The sequence below is a fragment of the Mytilus galloprovincialis genome, chromosome 4 (assembly GCF_965363235.1).
Source record: "Mytilus galloprovincialis chromosome 4, xbMytGall1.hap1.1, whole genome shotgun sequence".
NCBI classification, from domain to species: Eukaryota; Metazoa; Mollusca; class Bivalvia; order Mytilida; family Mytilidae; genus Mytilus; species Mytilus galloprovincialis.
The window spans coordinates 4,530,592-4,555,073 of NC_134841.1; the positions used below are offsets into that span (position 1 = coordinate 4,530,592).

At 31.0% G+C, this 24,482-nt stretch overlaps 1 long non-coding RNA gene across 1 annotated transcript in view; it reads left to right on the forward strand.

Annotated features, from left to right (window-relative positions):
• The window catches only part of LOC143071165 (uncharacterized), a 36,389-nt gene extending 12,506 nt beyond the window's left edge, over positions 1 to 23,883 (forward strand). Inside the window, exons 2-23 of the long non-coding RNA XR_012976811.1 lie at positions 3,765 to 3,852; positions 13,860 to 13,933; positions 14,653 to 15,562; positions 15,996 to 16,069; positions 16,437 to 16,510; positions 16,879 to 16,952; positions 17,308 to 17,381; positions 17,737 to 17,810; positions 18,166 to 18,239; positions 18,595 to 18,668; positions 19,024 to 19,097; positions 19,465 to 19,538; positions 19,906 to 19,979; positions 20,335 to 20,408; positions 20,776 to 20,849; positions 21,205 to 21,278; positions 21,634 to 21,707; positions 22,063 to 22,136; positions 22,504 to 22,577; positions 22,933 to 23,006; positions 23,374 to 23,447; positions 23,815 to 23,883. This is a non-coding gene — a long non-coding RNA (uncharacterized LOC143071165). The remainder of the gene's footprint in view (positions 1 to 3,764; positions 3,853 to 13,859; positions 13,934 to 14,652; positions 15,563 to 15,995; positions 16,070 to 16,436; positions 16,511 to 16,878; positions 16,953 to 17,307; positions 17,382 to 17,736; positions 17,811 to 18,165; positions 18,240 to 18,594; positions 18,669 to 19,023; positions 19,098 to 19,464; positions 19,539 to 19,905; positions 19,980 to 20,334; positions 20,409 to 20,775; positions 20,850 to 21,204; positions 21,279 to 21,633; positions 21,708 to 22,062; positions 22,137 to 22,503; positions 22,578 to 22,932; positions 23,007 to 23,373; positions 23,448 to 23,814) is intronic.
• Positions 23,884 to 24,482: the final 599 nt, after the last annotated feature.

Below are 24,482 nucleotides of genomic sequence, written 5' to 3' on the forward strand. Positions count from 1 at the left end.
CTATGACCTTGACCTTGTAAAATTTGAAAGGTCAAGTGGTTCTGAGTTGAATGGTGATAGTCCCATGTCTCTACGACTTCCGGTTCTCAAGTTTTGTATTGCATCATATATTTGATGATTAATTGTGACCTTGGTGAACTTTGAAATTGTCCCAATTCTTTTTCTATAATGTTGTCCTTCAACTGTAGATCATTTATCATTTAACAGATTTGAGATATCTATTGTCGTTTTAGAGATAATGCAGTTTGAAGTTTTTCGAGCGGAGGCATGTATTTCTGAATCATCAAGAGCTTACCACTTAAAATGTTTTAGAAATTGAAGAGGTTGACATAGTTATATGTTTGACCAAATACCAAAAACATTCCATGGAAAAAAACACCAAAAAATCAATTTGAAATTTTCAAGTTTTGCATTGACTTTGTAAGTTTCATAACTTCTATTTATATAATTGATATTGCATCATTATTTGCACTTTGTCGAATGGGGTCATCTGATATATCAAATTGAAGGTCTTAATAAACTCTACTTAAAAATGAAAATTTTAAACCACCTTTTCATCCCAGGGGGACGGGTGGGGTCATTTAGTGCAAACATTCAAATTTCTCAGATGGTAAGGTTGTCGCATATCAAATGAAAGAACATAAAGCGTACATTTCAAATTTCAAATTGACGTCTCCCAAAAATGGGTTGGATGGGGTCATTGAGTGCAAAAAATAAATGTTCTTTTAAGGTAGGGTTGTTGTATATCAAATGAAAGGTCATGATGTGTACATTTGAAATATCAAATTCCCGACCTCCAAAAATTTGTTGGATAGGGTTATTAAGTGCAAAAATCAAACTTTCAAGAACATGGTGTTGTCGCATATCAAACGAAAGCTCATCTACTCTGTTCCATATATCATACTTCCGATCTCAAAAATGTAGATGGATGAGGTCATTAAGTGTAAAAAGCGAAAAGTTTCAGAAGGTGTGCTTGTCGTATATCAAACGAAAGGTCGTACAAAGTACAATACGAAAACATCACTTTTACAGGAAAGACCTTTCAATTGTTTTACAAACAATTGAGATACTAGTATGTTGGTGTCTTTTGCGTCGTCTGTGTAGTATGGTTTCCGGATGATAACTTTTAGTATAAGTACAATATATAGAAATCAAATAAATTTAAACACAATGTTTATAACCCCAAAAGGAAGGTTAGGATTGATTTTGGGGATTATGGTCCCAAATGTTTAGGAATGAGGGGCCATAAAAGGACTTAGATTTAGACTTCAGATTTTTTGTTGAACCTGCAACTTTTGCATTAAGCTCGACATAGGGATAGTGATCCAGCAGCTAACTTCTTAAAAGCTTTATACTTAGGAAGGTGGAAGACCTGGATGCTTCATACTTTATATGTAGATGCCTCGTGTTACGAAGTTACGAAATTTCTGTCAGTCATATGTTCAATGTCCTTGATCTCATTTTCATGGTTCAATGACTTCTTGAAAAAAAGTGAAGATTTTTTGTAATGTTAAATTCTCTCTTATTATTAGTAATAGGATACCTATATTTGGTATGTGCATACCTTGCAAGGTCCGCATGCCCTTCAGACAGTTTTCACTTGACTTGGCCCTCATTTCATGGATTAGTGAACAAGGTTAAGTCCATACCTCAGATACTGTAAGCAATAGGTCTAGTATATTTGGTGTATGGAAGGACTGTAAGGTGTACATGTCCAACTGGCAGGTGTCATCTGACCTTTACCTCATTTTCATGGTTCAGAGGTTGTAGTTAAGATTTTGTGTTTTGGTCTGTTTTTCTTATACTTATTGCAATAGGCCTACTATATTTGGTGTATAGAATGATTGTAAGGTGTACATGTCTAGCTGGCAGGTGTCATTTTTATGGTTCATTGGTCAATGTTTAGTTTTCTTGGTTAGCTAAGTTTATGTGACAGTTTTAACAAAGCTTGATATATTTAAGACTCAATATAATAGCAATGATTAGTAAAGATGGCTAGACATTTCAGCGTGTGCACTCTTGTTTAAAGACAGTACGGTCTGATGACCATTTTTTTTCACTTTTCAATGGAAAACATGAATCTAAGTTTTAGTCCTGATAGGCATATATTTGGACCACTTACTACACTTAAGGATTATGTACCCTTCTGTTGATTCAATGTTAAACATATGGAAATTTTATAGAAAACCCACAGCCTTTATCCTTGTACTTTCATATTTGGCAATTTGATGACTGATAGTTATAAAATTAGTGCATGCAGTGCTAGCATTGATGTCCTTAAAACAAATTTATTAATGTAGTTATTAGTTAAAACAAATAAAAATATGGACCAAATCAAGTACACCATTTAGGGTGCACTCGACTTTAGTGCCTCAGCACGATGTATTTTGGAATTTACAGGTTGGTTAGAACATTTTGTAGAAAATGAAGACTAGCACATCATAGGAAAGCAAGTGAGTAATCTATGTTTCAAATTTTATAACGAAAATCTCTGTATTAAAGGCTGTGGATTTTCTATAAAAATCTTGGTTTATTTGCCACAAAATACTCTTTTTGTAGTAAATGCAATGAAACAGTAATTACTTATGCTTTCCATCAAGTTTCCCCTTGGTATATGTACTAAACATGCTAAATGGCCTATCTCTTTTATTCATTATATCTGTAGTTTTGATACAATTGATGTTTGAAAAATTTGTAAAAAAATGGCTACAGAAGGGGTCACAAACCTTAAGAAGAAAATTATGAAACTTATGAAAGAAATAAGGTGAACTGATCATTGTAAAGTGCTTTGTTACAGATTTAGTGAAATATTTGTGATGGACTACATATTACATGTACAAAGCTCTTCCCATTTTGCATACATCAAACAGGCTGTTTAACCAGGGCCATGAAAACAAAATATTCTGCACATTTCGTCTACGATAATCTACTTTTTTCTAGATTTCAGCGTTCACCAATGGCTAACTTAATTTGATTTAAGCATAGAAACATAAAATATCAGGAACAAAAAAACTGTCGGATAGAAAGTTAGCATGCCTCTAATAATATATATGCATAAAATGCAAACTGCTTTAAAATGCTTATTTTAGCCGTATAATGCCAAAATGGGACATTTTAACAGAATTTCTGTAAATCATTTACTTTTATTGAGTTTGAAAAATTGAAACCATCAAACGATTCAGGAAAGTACAGAATTTAGATCTCCGGAATCCGTCTTTTAGGGATGTTAGATGTACACATATATAATAACATATTTCATGTTTGGTTTATATGACCTTGACCTCTTTTCTTGGATTAAGTTTATATGTGATTGTTGTAGTTGAGCCTTATATGTAGGACAATCAACATAATATTGATTATTAGTAAAGAAGATGAGACATTTCAAGGTGTGCACTCTTGTTATATTGATGCACCTTTAATTTGTCATGCTAACAATAGTCTAGTTAAGGCCCGTAGGGATATTAGTCGCACTAGATGCATGGGTTTTCTCTCTCGAATAGCTACATTTGAACCAGTGTGTCTAAGTACATGTAACACTCCCTGTTGATAACACTTGCTGAGTTTAGTTGCATAACTATATATCCATCAGCTATCAAAAAGAAGCCAAAGACATCATCAGTTCTATTCAATATTTTTACTGGAAATTAAATTAAATCCTTAGCAATACCAAAAGGATTAATACCTCTTAGTCTTAAGCTGATTTTAACACAGATCCTAATCTATTTACATCATCACATTTACCTTTTTGAACATGTCAATTTCAGGGAAAACGGTACTATTACATTTTCCCAGCATTAGTTCCCAAGACAGGTGAAGGAAGTCGACCTAGGAGCGCTGTGATTGGATGTAATGGTACAATATATTTTTTCATTTATCTATGAATAACTGCAGTGTGTATATTTACTATATAAATTTTAAAACCTATATTTCCTAGAGAATTAATCGAAAAGGCTTCTAAAATTTCATAATTATTTTGTAAAATGACGGTGGGCATGGATAACATAAACAAGTTCCGTTGGAAGACAAATTGGTCATGATACTATTTGGCTTCAATTTTTAAAACAGCATAATAAAGTACTAACACCACACATAACTGTTTTATCCAAGTTTTTATTATAAAAAGTGGTATATTTATAAAATATACTATTGTCGCCTATGGCAGAATAAATAGTACCGTTTTCCCTTCAACAGGGTCTCAGACTAAGTATTGGATTTAACACGAAAGGAGATTTAATTTCCTGTTATGAATATTACAAAAAAGATTTACACAATCATGATGTATAGATAATAACCCTCTGTGTAGGAAAAGGGTAAGAAGGCTTGTGAACCGATGATTTACATATATAATTGGTTTTTTTTTGGCATGAATTAATTGGGTTTTTGAAAGTTTCAATTGAGTCATGATAGTCAATTGCATTGGATTTTCAATTGTTTTTATTATTGCTTGATCACACCAATACACAGATTATCTGGAGCTGTGAATAGGTCAGCTATATTTGGTGTACAGTACTTGCAACCTTAGGCGCTACTATTTCAGCGATCAGTCAGCGGTCATCGATCAGTCACCGATCAGTCAAGTTCGCGTCAAACTCACGTCAGCAATCTGTCAGACTTATAGTAAAAGTAATTGACTGATCGGACTGATCGGACGGATAGTACCAATCGACCTTGATGACGGATTGAACTTTAATACGTCACATGATAAACTAATACAAATTACGGAATCTTAGTTTCGTTTAATCTAATTAAAATGGCGACTCTTGAAAATCGAACGTTCAATGATATATTTTGTTTATTAATTATTTAGCAAAGTTTTATGAATTGAAATGAAAAGAAATGTACAGATAAAACCTAAATTAAAATATCATCATTAAAGAATGGTCTTTTTCGTTTTATTTAGGTTATATATTTTCAAAACCGGCGGGTTCTAAAACTGTGTCTACATCGCGATTTTTATTTTATTATTTTCCAAACATTCTCGGAAAAAACAAAATGAAAGAATCAGTTATTGAAAAATGTAGTCTATTTTTTTTCAATATTTTAAATTTTTGTATCCTTATCATCATAAAATTCTTAAAAAAAAAACTTATCATAATCAGGGACTTTCTATATTCTCGTCAGTCACAATCGAAGCATTTAAAATAACAAATTACAAAAATAACTGCTGTATTTTTCAACAAGAAATAGAAATAATTTTAAACAATGCAAACAACATTACATTATATTTTTCTGATAGTCTTTTTTTAATAAAAAAGATAACTACTAAACAATAAAAAGTACAAAAATCAAATGTTGGTAAACATAAATATATTCCTTCAAAAGAAAGAAATAAGCAGATTTATTCTTGAATAATTCACATTTTCTACAAAAAACCTATGAAAATCATTTATAACAACTGATTGCAATTGAAATTACAATATTTTCCAATATGAGAAGAAATATTTGCATTTTTGCCAACACGTACAAAAAAAATAATATTTCTTTCCTTAAAGTAAACATAATTTATGAAGAACAACCAATCCTGATGGACAAAAAGTAATGCAATCATTTATTTTAAGTATTTTAAGTCTCATTACATCTCAATTCTAATTAGCAGACTTGTCTCCAGATGGTAAAATAACTGATTTCAAAAAAATAGTATCATCTTTAATAAAAAGAAGAATAATTTTAGTTATTTTAAACAATGCGAATAAAATTTTAGTATGATTTCTCTGACATTCCTTAAATTTTATGAACAAAAAAACTATTTTAAACTATAAAAGGTACAAAATCCAATGGCGGTCAATAATTTTCAGTAAAATGAAGAAATATTTGCATTTTAGGTAACGCGTACAAAAATTAAATATCTTTTTCCTTAAAGTAAGCATGTTTTATGAAGAACAGCCAATCCTGATGTACAAAAAGTACTGAAATCATATGACGGTTAATAATTTGTATCAAAATAAATCAATAACTGCATTCTTATTCCACAAAAATAAAAGTTTAAGTATTTTAATTCTCATTATATCTCAATTCTAATTAGAAGACTTGTCTCAAGATGCTAAAAATAACTGATTACAAATAAAATAGTATCATTTTTGATAAAAAGAAAAATAATTTTTATTATTTTAAACAATGCGAACAAAATTTTAGTATGATTTTTCTGATATTATTTTAATTTTATGAAAAAAAACTTCTCAGCTATAAAAAATACAAAATTCCAATGGCGGTCAATAATTTTCTGTAAAATGAAGAAATATTTGCATTTTAGGCAACACGTACAAAAATTTAATATCTTTTTCAATAGAGTAAGCATATTTTATGAAGAACAGCCAATCATGATGTACAAAAAGTACTGAAATCATGTGACGGTTATTATTTGTATCAAAATAAATCAATAACTACATTCTTATTCCACAAAAATAAAAGTAAGTATTTTAATTCTCATTATATCTGAATTCTGATTAGAAGACTTGTCTCAAGATGGTAAAAATAACTGATTTCAAATAAAATTGTATCTGTTTTGATAAAAAGAAGTATAATATTGATTATTTTAAACAATGTGAACAAAATTTTAGTATGATTTCTCTGACATTCCTTTAATTTTATGAACAAAAAACTATTTTCAACTATAAAAGGTACAAAATCCAATGGCGGTCAATAATTTTCAGTAAAATGAAGAAATATTTGCATTTTAGGTAACGCGTAAAAAAATTTAATATCTTTTTCCTTAAAGTAAGCATGTTTTATGAAGAACAGCCTATCCTGATGTACAAAAAGTACTGAAATCATATGACGGTTAATAATTTGTATCAAAATAAATAAATAACTGCATTCTTATTCCACAAAAATAAAAGTTTAAGTATTTTAATTCTAATTATATATCAATTCTAATTAGAAGACTTGTCTCAAGATGGTAAAAATAACTGATTTCAAATAAAATTGTATCTGTTTTGATAAAAAGAACAATAATTTTGATTATTTTAAACAATGTGAACAAAATTTTAGTATGATTTTTATGCCCCACCTACGATAGTAGAAGGGCATTATGTTTTCTGGTCTGTGCGTTCGTTCGTCCGTCCGTCCGTCCGTTCGTTCGTTCGTCCGTCTGTCCCGCTTCAGGTTAAAGTTTTTGGTCGAGGTAGTTTGGGATGAAGTTGAAGTCCAATCGACTTCAAACTTGGTACACATGTTCCCTATGATATGATCTTTCTAATTTTAATGCCAAATTAGAGATTTTACCCCAATTTCACGGTCCACTGAACATAGAAAATGATAGTGTGAGTGGGGCATTCGTGTACTGAGGACACATTCTTGTTCTGATATAATTTTAATTTTATGAAAAAAAACTATTCTCAACTATAAAAAGTACAAAAATCCAATGGCGGTCAATAATTTTCAGTAAAGTGAAACAATATTTGCATTTAGGGAAACGCGTACAAAAATTTTATATCTTTTTCCACAAAAATAAAAGTAAGCATATTTTATGAAGCATATTTTATGAAGAACAGCCAATCCTGATGTACAAAAAGTACTGAAATCATATGACGGTTAATAATTTGTATCAAAATAAATCAATAACTACATTCTTATTCCACAAAAATAAAAGTTTAAGTATTTTAATTCTCATTATATCTCGATTCTGATTAAAAGACTTGTCTCAAAATGGTAAAAATAACTGATTTCAAATAAAATAGTATCATTTTTGATAAAAAGAAGAATAATTTTGATTATTTTAAACAATGCGAACAAAATTTTAGTATGATTTTTCTGATATTATTTGAATTTTATGAAAAAAAACTATTCTCAGCTATAAAAAATACAAAATTCCAATGGCGGTCAATAATTTTCTGTAAAATGAAGAAATATTTGCATTTTAGGCAACGCGTACAAAAATTTAATATCTTTTTCAATAGAGTAAGCATATTTTATGAAGAACAGCCAATCATGATGTACAAAAAGTACTGAAATCATGTGACGGCTATTATTTGTATCAAAATAAATCAATAACTACATTCTTATTCCACAAAAATAAAAGTAAGTATTTTAATTCTCATTATATCTGAATTCTGATTAGAAGACTTGTCTCAAGATGGTAAAAATAACTGATTTCAAATAAAATAGTATCATTTTTAATAAAAAGAAGAATAATTTTGGTTATTTTTAACAATGCGAATAAAATTTCAGTATGATTTCTCTGCCATTCTTTTAATTTTATGAAAAAAAACTATTCTCAACTATAATAAATACAAAAATCCAATGGCGGTCAATAATTTTCAGTAAAATGAAGAAATATTTGCATTTTAGGCAACGCGTACAAAAATTTAATATCTTTTTCCTTAAAGTAAGATTATTTTATGAAGAACAGCCAATCATTATGTACAAAAAGTACTGAAATCATATGACAGTTAATAATATGCATCAAAATAAATCAATAACTACATACTTATTCCACAAAAATAAAAGTTTAAGTATTTTAATTCTCATTATATCTGAATTCTGATTAGAAGACTTTTCTCAAGATGGTAAAAATAACTGATTTCAAATAAAATAGTATCATTTTTGATAAAAAGAAGAATAATTTTGATTATTTTAAAAATGCGAACAAAATTTTAGTATGATTTCTCTGACATTCCTTTAAATTTATGAACAAAAAACTATTCTAAACCCTAAAAAAAACAAAGTCCAATGGCGGTCAATAATTTTCAGTGAAGTAAAGAAATATTTGCATTTTAGGTAACGCGTACAAAAATTTAATATCTTTTTCCTTAAAGTAGGCATGTTTTATGAAGAACAGCCAATCCTGATGTACAAAAAGTACTGAAATCATATGATGGTTAATAATTTTCATCAACATAAATCAATAACTGCATTCTTATTCAACAAAAATAAAAGTTTAAGTATTTTAATTCTCATTATATCTCAATTCTAATTAGAAGACTTGTCTCAAGATGGTAAAAATAACTGATAGCAAATAAAATAGTACAATATTTGATAAAAAAAATATTAATTTTGGTAATTCTAAACAATGGGAACAAACTTTTAATATCATTTATTTGACATTCTTTTAATTTCATGAAAAAAAACAACCTATTCGAAACTATTAAAAGTTCAAAAATCCAATGGCGGTCAACAATAACCATTTTCGTAGAAATAAGTTCATGTTAACAGAGTCATATAATACAATTATGTATTATATGTCTCTGGTGTTTATAATATTTAATACGAAAATATTAATCAACACAAACAATTTAACGCTCTAAGCATCTTATTCTGTTAAACTATTTTTACTTTTGAATTGCATCTAATTTTATTACAAATTATAACGTGTAAATTAAGGTGTCTTCGTAGAGGTCCGCGTTCATCGATTGTAAACACTGTGGAGTTCGGTTTACATAAGAATTTTAAGTATATACGTATCCGTCCGATCCGTGCATAAATTTAATTTACTGATCGATCAGTGACAGTTGTCAGGGTAACTCTCACATAGGTTATTTGACTTATCTGACGGATACTATGGGTCACCGATCACCGATCACTCATCGATCAGTCAAACATCCGTCACGGATCATTCACCGATCAGTCAAGTTCACGTCAAACAGTAACGCCTAAGGTTGCAAGTACTGTATGCAATAATAGTCATATGTATATGTAGTATCTGGCAGCTATCATCTGACCCTGACCTCATTTTTATGGTCAAAAGGTCAATTTTGAGTTTTTTTTATACGACCGCACAAATTTTTGTGGTCATACATTGCTATCATGTCGTCAGCGTCGTTGTCAGCATCCTCCGAAGACGGATGGTTTCCAGATATTAACTTAAGTATAAGTAAAATCAAAAACATTTGAACACAATGTTTATAACCACAATAGGAAGGTTGGCATTGATTTTGGGGGTTATTGTCCCACCAGTTTAGGAATAAGGGGCTCAAAGGGGCCCAAAACAAGCATTTATCTAGTTTCAGGACAATAAGTTGTGTATAAGTATTTTAATTACGCTGAAATTGTACCACAATGTTCATACCATATGTGGCACCATAAAATCCAATGGCTAAAAAGGAACTAATTTTTATTCAGTGCCTAGTTACAATCTGAACTGTCTTGTTAGGGACAGTTCTTTTATGCAACTACGAACGTGACTTTAATTTAGAAAGAATTTTGTTTATGATAGGTACTTGCTTTTGGAAAGCCCAAAGCCACAAATAAAATGGTTCTAAACAGTGACCATTACTTTTGGTCCTATACACTTAACATTAGGTTAATTACAACCAAACTATTAAAGTCTAATTAACTGGCCACAACACGATGACTACATGTTGCTGAATGAAAAAGCCATAAACTTGAACATCCCTTAAGCAAAAGCATATACATATAGAAAGTCACGTTTGTAGTTTAACAATAATACATACAATTATAAACTTTACAAATTATTAGTGTTGTCAACGGTTAACTCTCCGAACGTCCAAATACCGAATACCAAAAACACTAACCAGTTAACCGTTTTTTTTTCAATTTTAATAGATTTGATAAAAATTTGTATTGAAATCATTAAATAGTTGAGTTTTCTTTGAAAATTGTTGTCAGGGTAATTAATTTGACGGATCAAATGTCCAGTATATTGATTGGTATTGTTAATCCAAAAATATGAAATTGATTAGAACTTGTCTCTCAGCTTGGCAAGATCTTAAGGAAACATAATTAGTTTAATATTTATTAAACAGTAATTTTTAATCAGTAATACGATTAAATTTTATGATTTACTTCATTATTTCATTTTTGATCTTATATTATGTAGACCTACATCTGAATGTGCAATCTCCGTCGTGCAAGTGTTTGTCATACTTTAAACTAAATGCTAACTCAAACTATAAAAAGCAAACCAAGCAGGATTTAATCAATGTATACTTGATGGTACAAATATCAGGATTAATCAATTGTAGTTGAAACACCTCACATTATTTTCGGAGACAACAAGACAAAATGGAAGAATCATCGGTTCATACATATTCATTTCAACGAGATCAAGACGTTTTTTTTTATTTTTCAATTTGAAATTAGTACAAACACCATAGTTAAAACCGTGTATTTGATTATTAACAGTCAAACTCCGACAAGAATCTTCACAGACGAGCGGTATAAAACCAAAGGCCAAACTTCAATTCATTGTTTTATAAAAAACGTAAATGTATGACTTACATGGAATGTAGTCACATTTGACACTCATACCACATCGTCTAATATTGATGTGTAGGGTACTAACTATTGATAAGGCCTTCAAACATTAACTTTAAGTACCGGTTAATCGGTCAAACAATTATACGAGTAACCGGTTAGACAAAAGTGTACGATTTGACAACACTACAAATTATATTTGATAATTTCAATTCTTTCCATCACTGCATAGTGTTACACATATAGAAGGTTGGGATTTTATTTAAGGGTTATGGGGCAAACAGTGTAGGAATTGAGGGCCAAAAAGGGGCCAAAAACAAGCATTTTTTGAAGTTTCAGGACAATAACTTATGTTTAACACTGTAGGTATAGTGTCCGGCTAGGATCATGGTTTTTCAAGTGATTTGGTGCGTTTTTTTTCGAGTGTAGTTTAGGCTTTTTCAAGTGAAAAAATATGAGATAAGGTAAATTAACTGTTAATTCGTAATTATGATAGTTTTTCATGACTATCCAACTTATTTTGATTAGTTTAATGTTTTGATCAACAAAGAAGCACAATTTCCTTGTATCTAACAATAAAAGTGAGCGTTTATTATTGTCCTTGCTTTTTTGAGAGCAAGTGTGAAATCGTTTGGGTTTTTGTCGAGCCTGCAACTTTTGTTGCAGAAAGCTCGACATAGGGATAGTGATCCGGTGGCGGCTATGGTGGCGGCGTTAGCTGACTTCTTAAAAGCTTTATATTTTAGAAGGTGGAAGACCTGGATGCTTCATGCTTTGTGTATAATAATAATAAATTCTTTATTTAAAGAGGGTAAACTCAGTTAGTTACAATAAACTAATCTTCCCTGAGGCCCTCACATACAAATTACAATACAATCAAAACAGATATTTACACATAGTTAATTTACACTCATGTAGATCAATGTATTGTTATTAACATAAGATATAATGCTGTTTAAGATGTATACATGTAGTCAAAAAATCAAATGAAAATAAAAAATAAAAAATACAAATACATTGTAGCAAACATTTCTTATCAGGGTTGTGTTAGGTACTTCTTGATACTTTGCTTAAAAGTAAAAGTGTTTTGAGCTTTACGCATTGTGTGTGGTAGTCCATTCCATAATACTGATCCAGAATAAGCAAAGGATTTCTTAAATAGTTCAGCTTTTGGCTTGGGAACTATCAGATTACCTTGAGTGACACCTCTTAAGGAGTAAGGATTATTGTCTGATTTCAGTTTAAACTTTTGAACTAGGTACATTGGTGCTTCCATACGCATACATTTATATAGAAGTAAATATTTGTGGTATTTTATTCTATTGTCAACTGTCATCCACCCAAGTTTTTTAAATAAGGGGGCTGAGGGGGATAAAGGATCTGCATCTAGGATTAATCTTGCTGCCCTTTTTTGAAGTTTTAAAATTCTTGTTATCCCTTCTTTTTTACATTCACCCCAAATAATACAGCAGTAGTCAATTAAGGGAAGAATATACCCATTGTAATATGTTTTCCTTGCATTTATATCTAAAAATTTCTTTATTTTAGAAAGAAGGTATATTCTGGATGATATATTAGCACAAACTTGGTCAATTTGATTTTTCCAGTTAAAGTGTGTTGTCAATTTTAACACCTAATAATTTTTCACATGAAGAATTTTGTAATACTTTTAAATGTATAGATGCTTCATGTTACGAAGTTTCCATCAGTCACATGTCCAATGTCCTTGACCTCATTTTCATGGTTCAGTGACCACTTGAAAAAAAAGTTCAAATTTTTTGTAATGTTGAATTCTCTCTTATTATAAAGTAATAGGATAACTATATTTGATATGTGCGTACCTTGCAAGGTCCTCGTGTCTGTCAGACAGTTTTCACTTGACCTCGACCTCATTTCATGGATCAGTGAACAAGGTTAAGTTTTGGTGGTCAAGTCCATATCTCAGATGCTATAAGCAATAGGCCTAGTATATTCGGTGTATGGAAAGACTGTAAGGTGTACATGTCCAACTGGTAGGTGTCATCTGACCTTGACCTCATTTTCATGGTTCAGTGGTTATAGTTAAATTTTTGTGTTTTGGTCTGTTTTTCTCATACCATATGCAATAGGTCTACTATATTTGTTGTATGGAATGTTTGTTAAGTGTACATGTCTAGCGGGCAGATGTCATGTGACCTTGACCTCATTTTCATAGTTCAGTGGTCAAAGTTAAGTTTTTGAGTTTTGGTCTTTTTATCTAATGCTATATGCCATAGGTCAACTATATTTGGTGTATGGAAATATTTTATGATCTTTATGTCAGTCGAGCAGGTTTTATTTAACTGTGACCTCATTTTCACGGTTCATTGCACAGTGTTAAGTTTTTGTGTTTTGGTCTATTTTTCTTAAACTATAAGTAATGTGTCAACTATATATGTTGTATAGAAGCATTGTTAGCTGTACCTGTCTGCCTGGCATGGTTCATCTGACCTGGACCTCTTTTTCAAGGTTCATTGGTCTTTGTTTAGTTTTGTTTAGTTATCTTGGTTAATGTTAGGTTTATGTGACAGTTGTAATAAAGCTTAGCTTTATACTTAGGACTATCAACATAATATCAATGATTAGTATAGAAGGCGAGACATTTCAGCGTGTGCACTCTTGTTAAACAAATGGTCCTGGTTTTTTTTTAAGTTTTACTTCATTGACTTATGTTGTTCATCTCATTTCAGTTTTTGAATACCATATGAACTTGATCTGCAGTCACCCTACTAGAATTGAGATGCATTTTGGAAAGCCAAACTAGGTATAGTCTGCTTTTTATTTATGATAAAACAAGGTATAGTCTGCTTTTTATTTATGATATATGATTTGAAAAATCTTATTATTACACCCAATGCTTAGTAGGGTTTAACCAATTAGTCAGTCATTTATGTTTTCCTTGTGCTTACTCCAAATCTTTAATTTCAATATTAAACAGATAAAACTGCCATAAGATATTGTTCTTCAATTGGGAGACATTGGTATGTGAGCTTGCTAAATTAAGGTTCTGTAATAATCAGTTAGACCTAAGCCAGAGAAGATTTTGTTTGGTATATCTGTGAGCTAACATGGTTATTCATAAAGGAAAGATGACTATACATATGGCAAGATACATAAATAATGGTATTAACTGAAGAAAAAGCCTTCAGTATTTCAAGTTCATAATCACCATGAATAGAAAAATGTTTTTGAAAAGACAAAACAATTTTTAAGTGAATGGTAGTCCAAAGTCAGCCGACTTGAATTTTCATGATATGGTTTTGCATAAAATTACAAAATTGCCTCAGATAGATTAGAAAAACGTTAATTATGTTGTTTTAAAGGAGATGTCCATTATAAAGCATTTAAAACTAATAAGAATTATTCTTAATTATATTTATTTAGGTGTTTAAGATATTTTTTTTCAATGAGCTAATTTATGTGTATGCCTTCTCGTAATCTTGTTTCTTCGTAAAAAAAATTTGATGACCATTTTTTTTTCAGCATTTCTTTAAAATGATAACATAAATTAAAGAAATTCAAAATACTTTTTTTCAAAATAACATTAACCATAGCCATGCTTACATCAATTAAAGATAACTTTTTCATTTTTCAAAAAACTGGTTATGATGTTGGATGCCATTTCTTTTAACAAAACATTGTAACAGCATTGATCCCTCCCTATAAGCACACTAACTTCTAAGTGTATCCTAGGTCATTGACCATATTTTAAAATGTAATAAATTTTACTAACTTTTTTAGAAAATTTTGATTGAAAATAATTTAACTCATCTCTACTCTGTAGATACTATATATTGCACAAACACTGCACCTGGACTGTAGACACACCTGGACTGAAGACACAAACACTGCACCTGGACTGTAGACACAACTGGACTGAAGACACAAACACTGCACCTGGACTGAAGACTAGACAAAATATCCAAGTTGAGTGGGACTAGGGATCATTGAACCTAGCTCCTTCAAAAACATATTCATTATTGACCTCTTAATTGATGTGTTAATGGTGAAATCATGTTTTTGATAAAAGCATTGATTAATGTTCATGCATTAAAACATTGGATTGACTTTGACTCAAGACTTATAGTTTCTCAAGAGTATAAATGGGTTTGCTCATTAAAGGGTATAGAAAATTTCATTTTGATATTTACCAATTTCTTTACATTTGACAGCAAGGCTATAATGGCTGATGCACCAAAATAGATTTTCATAATTGGCTCTTTTTCCACAAATATAAATAATCAAAAACAATTTGAAAATTGAAACAGCAATTAGTGTCTTTTTAAAGCTGATATTGATTTATAGCTTTTGTTAAAAAGACGGCCTTTTCTTTAATATATGTTGCCCTCCTAGACGGAAGAAGATGGATTCATGGCAGATAGAGAGTCAACCTGTATGTATTTGTTCATTACAGTTTATCTGAAAACTATGTTCATGTTTGTAAGGCAACACAACCAGTTTTACCTGAACAGTTTGATAAAAAGATGCCTCATGTTAAAAAGCATATCTCTGCAGAGAGCAAATTTAACATTTTGATATATCATTGATGCATTTAATGGGTGCTTCATGATAAATGCAACTTGTAAATAAACACATCATAGATACCTGAATTCAAATTTAATATTTACTCCAGACGCATGTTTCGTCTACAAAAGACTCATCAGTGACGCTCAAATCAAAAAATGTTAAAAGCAGTCCTCTGCAAAGAGCAAGCTTTAGGTTTTAATGTAACGTTGACACGCTAATTCAAAGATTAAATTCTGAAAACTTGAAACAGCAAATAGCCTCTATTTAAAGGTGATATTAATTGATAGTTTTTGTTACAGATACAGCATCTAGTATATGTTGCCCTCCTCGACAGATGACGAATGAAGACTCTTCAGTATAGGACTGGCCACATGTAAGTACATTACAGTTTACGTAAGTTTATGTTTATATTTGATAGGCAATGGAATTAGTTTTTTTCCTCAACAATTTGACAAAAAGATGCTACATGTTAAAATGGGACTTGTAAATTAAACTCATCATAGATACCTGAACTAAAATATAATATAAAATTTAATATTTACGCCAGACGCATGTTTCGTCTACAAAAGACTCATCAGTGACGCTCAAATCAAAAAATGTTAAAAGCAGTCCTCTGCAAAGAGCAAGCTTTAGGTTTTAATGTAACCTTGACGCGCTAATTCAAAGATTAAATTCTGAAAACTTGAAACAGCAAATAGCCTCTATTTAAAGGTGATATTAATTGATAGTTTTTGTTACAGATACAGCATCTAGTATATGTTGCCCTCCTCGACAGATGAAGAATGAAGACTCATCAGTATAGGACTGGCCACATGTAAGTACATTACAGTTTGCTTAAGTTTATGTTTATATTTGATAGGCAATGGAATTAGTTTTTTTTCCTCAACAATTTGACAAAAAGATGCTTCATGTTAAAATAAGACTTGTAAATTAAAATCATCATAGATACCTGAATTAAAATTTAATATAAAATTTAATATTTACGCCAGACGCATGTTTCGTCTACAAAAGACTCATCAGTGACGCTCAAATCAAAAAATGTTAAAAGCAGTCCTCTGCAAAGAGCAAGCTTTAGGTTTTAATGTAACCTTGACGCGCTAATTCAAAGATTAAATTCTGAAAACTTGAAACAGCAAATAGCCTCTATTTAAAGGTGATATTAATTGATAGTTTTTGTTACAGATACAGCATCTAGTATATGTTACCCTCCTCGACAGATGAAGAATGAAGACTCATCAGTATAGGACTGGCCACATGTAAGTACATTACAGTTTGCTTAAGTTTATGTTTATATTTGATAGGCAATGGAATTAGTTTTTTTCCTCAACAATTTGACAAAAAGATGCTTCATGTTAAAATGGGACTTGTAAATTAAACTCATCATAGATACCTGAATTAAAATTTAATATTTACGCCAGACGCATGTTTCGTCTACAAAAGACTCATCAGTGACGCTCAAATCAAAAAATGTTAAAAGCAGTCCTCTGCAAAGAGCAAGGTTTAGGTTTTAATGTAACGTTGACATGCTAATTCAAAGATTAAATTCTGAAAACTTGAAACAGCAAATAGCCTCTATTTAAAGGTGATATTAATTGATAGTTTTTGTTACAGATACATCATCTAGTATATGTTGCCCTCCTCGACAGATGAAGAATGAAGACTCATCAGTATAGGACTGGCCACATGTAAGTACATTACAGTTTGCTTAAGTTTATGTTTATATTTGATAGGCAATGGAATTAGTTTTTTTCCTCAACAATTTGACAAAAAGATGCTTCATGTTAAAATGGGACTTGTAAATTAAACTCATCATAGATACCTGAATTAAAATTTAATATTTACGCCAGACACATGTTTCGTCTACAAAAGACTCATCAGTGACGCTCAAATCAAAAAATGTTAAAAGCAGTCCTCTGCAAAGAGCAAGCTTTAGGTTTTAATGTAACGTTGACACGCTAATTCAAAGATTAAATTCTGAAAACTTGAAACAGCAAATAACCTCTATTTAAAGGTGATATTAATTGATAGTTTTTGTTACAGATACAGCATCTAGTATATGTTGCCCTCCTCGACAGATGAAGAATGAAGACTCATCAGTATAGGACTGGCCACATGTAAGTACATTACAGTTTGCTTAAGTTTATGTTTATATTTGATAGGCAATGGAATTAGTTTTTTTCCTCAACAATTTGACAAAAAGATGCTTCATGTTAAAATGGGACTTGTAAATTAAACTCATCATAGATACCTGAATTAAAATTTAATATTGACGCCAGACGCATGTTTCGTCTACAAAAGACTCATCAGTGACGCTCAAATCAAAAAATGTTAAAAGCAGTCCTCTGCAAATAGCAAGCTTTAGGTTTTAATGTAACGTTGACGCGCTAATTCAAAGATTAAATTCTGAAAACTTGAAACAGCAAATAGCCTCTATTTAAAGGTGATATTAATTGATAGTTTTTGTTACAGATACAGCATCTAGTATATGTTGCCCTCCTCGATAGATGAAGAATGAAGACTCATCAGTATAGGACTGGCCACATGTAAGTACATTACAGTTTGCTTAAGTTTATGTTTATATTTGATAGGCAATGGAATTAGTTTTTTTCCTCAACAATTTGACAAAAAGATGCTTCATGTTAAAATGGGACTTGTAAATTAAACTCATCATAGATACCTGAATTAAAATTTAATATTTACGCCAGACGCATGTTTCGTCTACATAAGACTCATCAGTGACGCTCAAATCAAAAAATGTTAAAAGCAGTCCTCTGCAAAGAGCAAGCTTTAGGTTTTAATGTAACGTTGACACGCTAATTCAAAGATTAAATTCTGAAAACTTGAAACAGCAAATAGCCTCTATTTAAAGGTGATATTAATTGATAGTTTTTGTTACAGATACAGCATCTAGTATATGTTGCCCTCCTCGACAGATGAAGAATGAAGACTCATCAGTATAGGACTGGCCACATGTAAGTACATTACAGTTTGCTTAAGTTTATGTTTATATTTGATAGGCAATGGAATTAGTTTTTTTCCTCAACAATTTGACAAAAAGATGCTTCATGTTAAAATGGGACTTGTAAATTAAACTCATCATAGATACCTGAATTAAAATTTAATATTTACGCCAGACGCATGTTTCGTCTACAAAAGACTCATCAGTGACGCTCAAATCAAAAAATGTTAAAAGCAGTCCTCTGCAAAGAGCAAGCTTTAGGTTTTAATGTAACGTTGACACGCTAATTTAAAGATTAAATTCTGAAAACTTGAAACAGCAAATAGCCTCTATTTAAAGGTGATATTAATTGATAGTTTTTGTTACAGATACAGCATCTAGTATATGTTGCCCTCCTCGACAGATGAAGAATGAAGACTCGTCAGTATAGGACTGGCCACATGTAAGTACATTACAGTTTGCTAAAGTTTATGTTTATATTTGATAGGCAATGGAATTAGTTTTTTTCCTCAACAATTTGACAAAAAGATGCTTCATGTTAAAATGGGACTTGTAAATTAAACTCATCATAGATACCTGAATTAAAATATAATATAAAATTTAATATTTACGCCAGACGCATGTTTCGTCTACAAAAGACTCATCAGTGACGCTCAAATCAAAAAATGTTAAAAGCAGTCCTCTGCAAAGAGCAAGCTTTAGGTTTTAATGTAACGTTGACATGCTAATTCAAAGATTAAATTCTGAAAACTTGAAACAGCAAATAGCCTCTATTTAAAGGTGATATTAATTGATAGTTTTTGTTACAGATACATCATCTAGTATATGTTGCCCTCCTCGACAGATGAAGAATGAAGACTCATCAGTATAGGACTGGCCACATGTAAGTACATTACAGTTTGCTTAAGTTTATGTTTATATTTGATAGGCAATGGAATTAGTTTTTTTCCTCAACAATTTGACAAAAAGATGCTTCATGTTAAAATGGGACTTGTAAATTAAACTCATCATAGATACCTGAATTAAAATATAATATAAAATTTAATATTTACGCCAGACGCACGTTTCGTCTACAAAAGACTCATCAGTGACGCTCAAATCAAATAATGTTAAAAGCAGTCCTCTGCAAAGAGCAAGCTTTAGGTTTTAATGTAACGTTCACACGCTAATTCAAAGATTAAATTCTGAAAACTTGAAACAGCAAATAGCCTCTATTTAAAGGTGATATTAATTGATAGTTTTTGTTACAGATACAGCATCTAGTATATGTTGCCCTCCTCGACAGATGAAGAATGAAGACTCATCAGTATAGGACTGGCCACATGTAAGTACATTACAGTTTGCTTAAGTTTATGTTTATATTTGATAGGTAATGGAATTAGTTTTTTTCCTCAACAATTTGACAAAAAGATGCTTCATGTTAAAATGGGACTTGTAAATTAAACTCATCATAGATACCTGAATTAAAATTTAATATTTACACCAGACGCATGTTTCGTCTACAAAAGACTCATCAGTGACGCTCAAATCAAAAAATGTTAAAAGCAGTCCTCTGCAAAGAGCAAGCTTTAGGTTTTAATGTAACGTTGACACGCTAATTCAAAGATTAAATTCTGAAAACTTGAAACAGCAAATAGCCTCTATTTAAAGGTGATATTAATTGATAGTTTTTGTTACAGATACAGCATCTAGTATATGTTGCCCTCCTCGACAGATGAAGAATGAAGACTCATCAGTATAGGACTGGCCACATGTAAGTACATTACAGTTTGCTTAAGTTTATGTTTATATTTGATAGGCAATGGAATTAGTTTTTTTCCTCAACAATTTGACAAAAAGATGCTTCATGTTAAAATGGGACTTGTAAATTAAACTCATCATAGATACCTGAATTAAAATTTAATATAAAATTTAATATTTACGCCAGACGCATGTTTCGTCTACAAAAGACTCATCAGTGACGCTCAAATCAAAAAATGTTAAAAGCAGTCCTCTGCAAAGAGCAAGCTTTAGGTTTAAATGTAACGTTGACACGCTAATTCAAAGATTAAATTCTGAAAACTTGAAACAGCAAATAGCCTCTATTTAAAGGTGATATTAATTGATAGTTTTTGTTACAGATACAGCATCTAGTATATGTTGCCCTCCTCGACAGATGAAGAATGAAGACTCATCAGTATAGGACTGGCCACATGTAAGTACACTACAGTTTGCTTAAGTTTATGTTTATATTTGATAGGCAATGGAATTAGTTTTTTTCCTCAACAATTTGACAAAAAGATGCTTCATGTTAAAATGGGACTTGTAAATTAAACTCATCATAGATACCTGAATTAAAATTTAATATTTACACCAGACGCATGTTTCGTCTACAAAAGACTCATCAGTGACGCTCAAATCAAAAAATGTTAAAAGCAGTCCTCTGCAAAGAGCAAGCTTTAGGTTTTAATGTAACGTTGACACGCTAATTCAAAGATTAAATTCTGAAAACTTGAAACAGCAAATAGCCTCTATTTAAAGGTGATATTAATTGATAGTTTTTGTTACAGATACAGCATCTAGTATATGTTGCCCTCCTCGACAGATGAAGAATGAAGACTCATCAGTATAGGACTGGCCACATGTAAGTACATTACAGTTTGCTTAAGTTTATGTTTATATTTGATAGGCAATGGAATTAGTTTTTTTCCTCAACAATTTGACAAAAAGATGCTTCATGTTAAAATGGGACTTGTAAATTAAACTCATCATAGATACCTGAATTAAAATTTAATATTTACGCCAGACGCATGTTTCGTCTACAAAAGACTCATCAGTGACGCTCAAATCAAAAAATGTTAAAAGCAGTCCTCTGCAAAGAGCAAGCTTTAGGTTTTAATGTAACGTTGACACGCTAATTCAAAGATTAAATTCTGAAAACTTGAAACAGCAAATAGCCTCTATTTAAAGGTGATATTAATTGATAGTTTTTGTTACAGATACAGCATCTAGTATATGTTGCCCTCCTCGACAGATGAAGAATGAAGACTCATCAGTATAGGACTGGCCACATGTAAGTACATTACAGTTTGCTTAAGTTTATGTTTATATTTGATAGGCAATGGAATTAGTTTTTTTCCTCAACAATTTGACAAAAAGATGCTTCATGTTAAAATGGGACTTGTAAATTAAACTCATCATAGATACCTGAATTAAAATTTAATATTTACGCCAGACGCATGTTTCGTCTACAAAAGACTCATCAGTGACGCTCAAATCAAAAAATGTTAAAAGCAGTCCTCTGCAAAGAGCAAGCTTTAGGTTTTAATGTAACGTTGACACGCTAATTTAAAGATTAAATTCTGAAAACTTGAAACAGCAAATAGCCTCTATTTAAAGGTGATATTAATTGATAGTTTTTGTTACAGATACAGCATCTAGTATATGTTGCCCTCCTCGACAGATGAAGAATGAAGACTCGTCAGTATAGGACTGGCCACATGTAAGTACATTACAGTTTGCTAAAGTTTATGTTTATATTTGATAGGCAATGGAATTAGTTTTTTTCCTCAACAATTTGACAAAAAGATGCTTCATGTTAAAATGGGACTTGTAAATTAAACTCATCATAGATACCTGAATTAAAATATAATATAAAATTTAATATTTACGCCAGACGCATGTTTCGTCTACAAAAGACTCATCAGTGACGCTCAAATCAAAAAATGTTAAAAGCAGTCCTCTGCAAAGAGCAAGCTTTAGGTTTTAATGTAACGTTGACATGCTAATTCAAAGATTAAATTCTGAAAACTTGAAACAGCAAATAGCCTCTATTTAAAGGTGATATTAATTGATAGTTTTTGTTACAGATACATCATCTAGTATATGTTGCCCTCCTCGACAGATGAAGAATGAAGACTCATCAGTATAGGACTGGCCACATGTAAGTACATTACAGTTTGCTTAAGTTTATGTTTATATTTGATAGGCAATGGAATTAGTTTTTTTCCTCAACAATTTGACAAAAAGATGCTTCATGTTAAAATGGGACTTGTAAATTAAACTCATCATAGATACCTGAATTAAAATTTAATATTTACGCCAGACGCATGTTTCGTCTACAAAAGACTCATCAGTGACGCTCAAATCAAAAAATGTTAAAAGCAGTCCTCTGCAAAGAGCAAGCTTTAGGTTTTAATGTAACGTTGACACGCTAATTTAAAGATTAAATTCTGAAAACTTGAAACAGCAAATAGCCTCTATTTAAAGGTGATATTAATTGATAGTTTTTGTTACAGATACAGCATCTAGTATATGTTGCCCTCCTCGACAGATGAAGAATGAAGACTCGTCAGTATAGGACTGGCCACATGTAAGTACATTACAGTTTGCTAAAGTTTATGTTTATATTTGATAGGCAATGGAATTAGTTTTTTTCCTCAACAATTTGACAAAAAGATGCTTCATGTTAAAATGGGACTTGTAAATTAAACTCATCATAGATACCTGAATTAAAATATAATATAAAATTTAATATTTACGCCAGACGCATGTTTCGTCTACAAAAGACTCATCAGTGACGCTCAAATCAAAAAATGTTAAAAGCAGTCCTCTGCAAAGAGCAAGCTTTAGGTTTTAATGTAACGTTGACATGCTAATTCAAAGATTAAATTCTGAAAACTTGAAACAGCAAATAGCCTCTATTTAAAGGTGATATTAATTGATAGTTTTTGTTACAGATACATCATCTAGTATATGTTGCCCTCCTCGACAGATGAAGAATGAAGACTCATCAGTATAGGACTGGCCACATGTAAGTACATTACAGTTTGCTTAAGTTTATGTTTATATTTGATAGGCAATGGAATTAGTTTTTTTCCTCAACAATTTGACAAAAAGATGCTTCATGTTAAAATGGGACTTGTAAATTAAACTCATCATAGATACCTGAATTAAAATATAATATAAAATTTAATATTTACGCCAGACGCATGTTTCGTCTACAAAAGACTCATCAGTGACGCTCAAATCAAAAAATGTTAAAAGCAGTCCTCTGCAAAGAGCAAGCTTTAGGTTTTAATGTAACGTTGACACGCTAATTCAAAGATTAAATTCTGAAAACTTGAAACAGCAAATAGCCTCTATTTAAAGGTGATATTAATTGATAGTTTTTGTTACAGATACAGCATCTAGTATATGTTGCCCTCCTCGACAGATGAAGAATGAAGACTCATCAGTATAGGACTGGCCACATGTAAGTACATTACAGTTTGCTTAAGTTTATGTTTATATTTGATAGGCAATGGAATTAGTTTTTTTCCTCAACAATTTGACAAAAAGATGCGTCATGTTAAAATGGGACTTGTAAATTAAACTCATCATAGATACCTGAATTAAAATTTAATATTGACACCAGACGCATGTTTCGTCTACAAAAGACTCATCAGTGACGCTCAAATCAAAAAATGTTAAAAGCAGTCCTCTGCAAAGAGCAAGCTTTAGGTTTTAATGTAACGTTGACACGCTAATTCAAAGATTAAATTCTGAAAACTTGAAACAGCAAATAGCCTCTATTTAAAGGTGATATTAATTGATAGTTTTTGTTACATATACAGCATCTAGTATATGTTGCCCTCCTCGACAGATGAAGAATGAAGACTCATCAGTATAGGACTGGCCACATGTAAGTACATTACAGTTTGCTTAAGTTTATGTTTATATTTGATAGGCAATGGAATTAGTTTTTTTCCTCAACAATTTGACAAAAAGATGCTTCATGTTAAAATGGGACTTGTAAATTAAACTCATCATAGATACCTGAATTAAAATTTAATATTTACGCCAGACG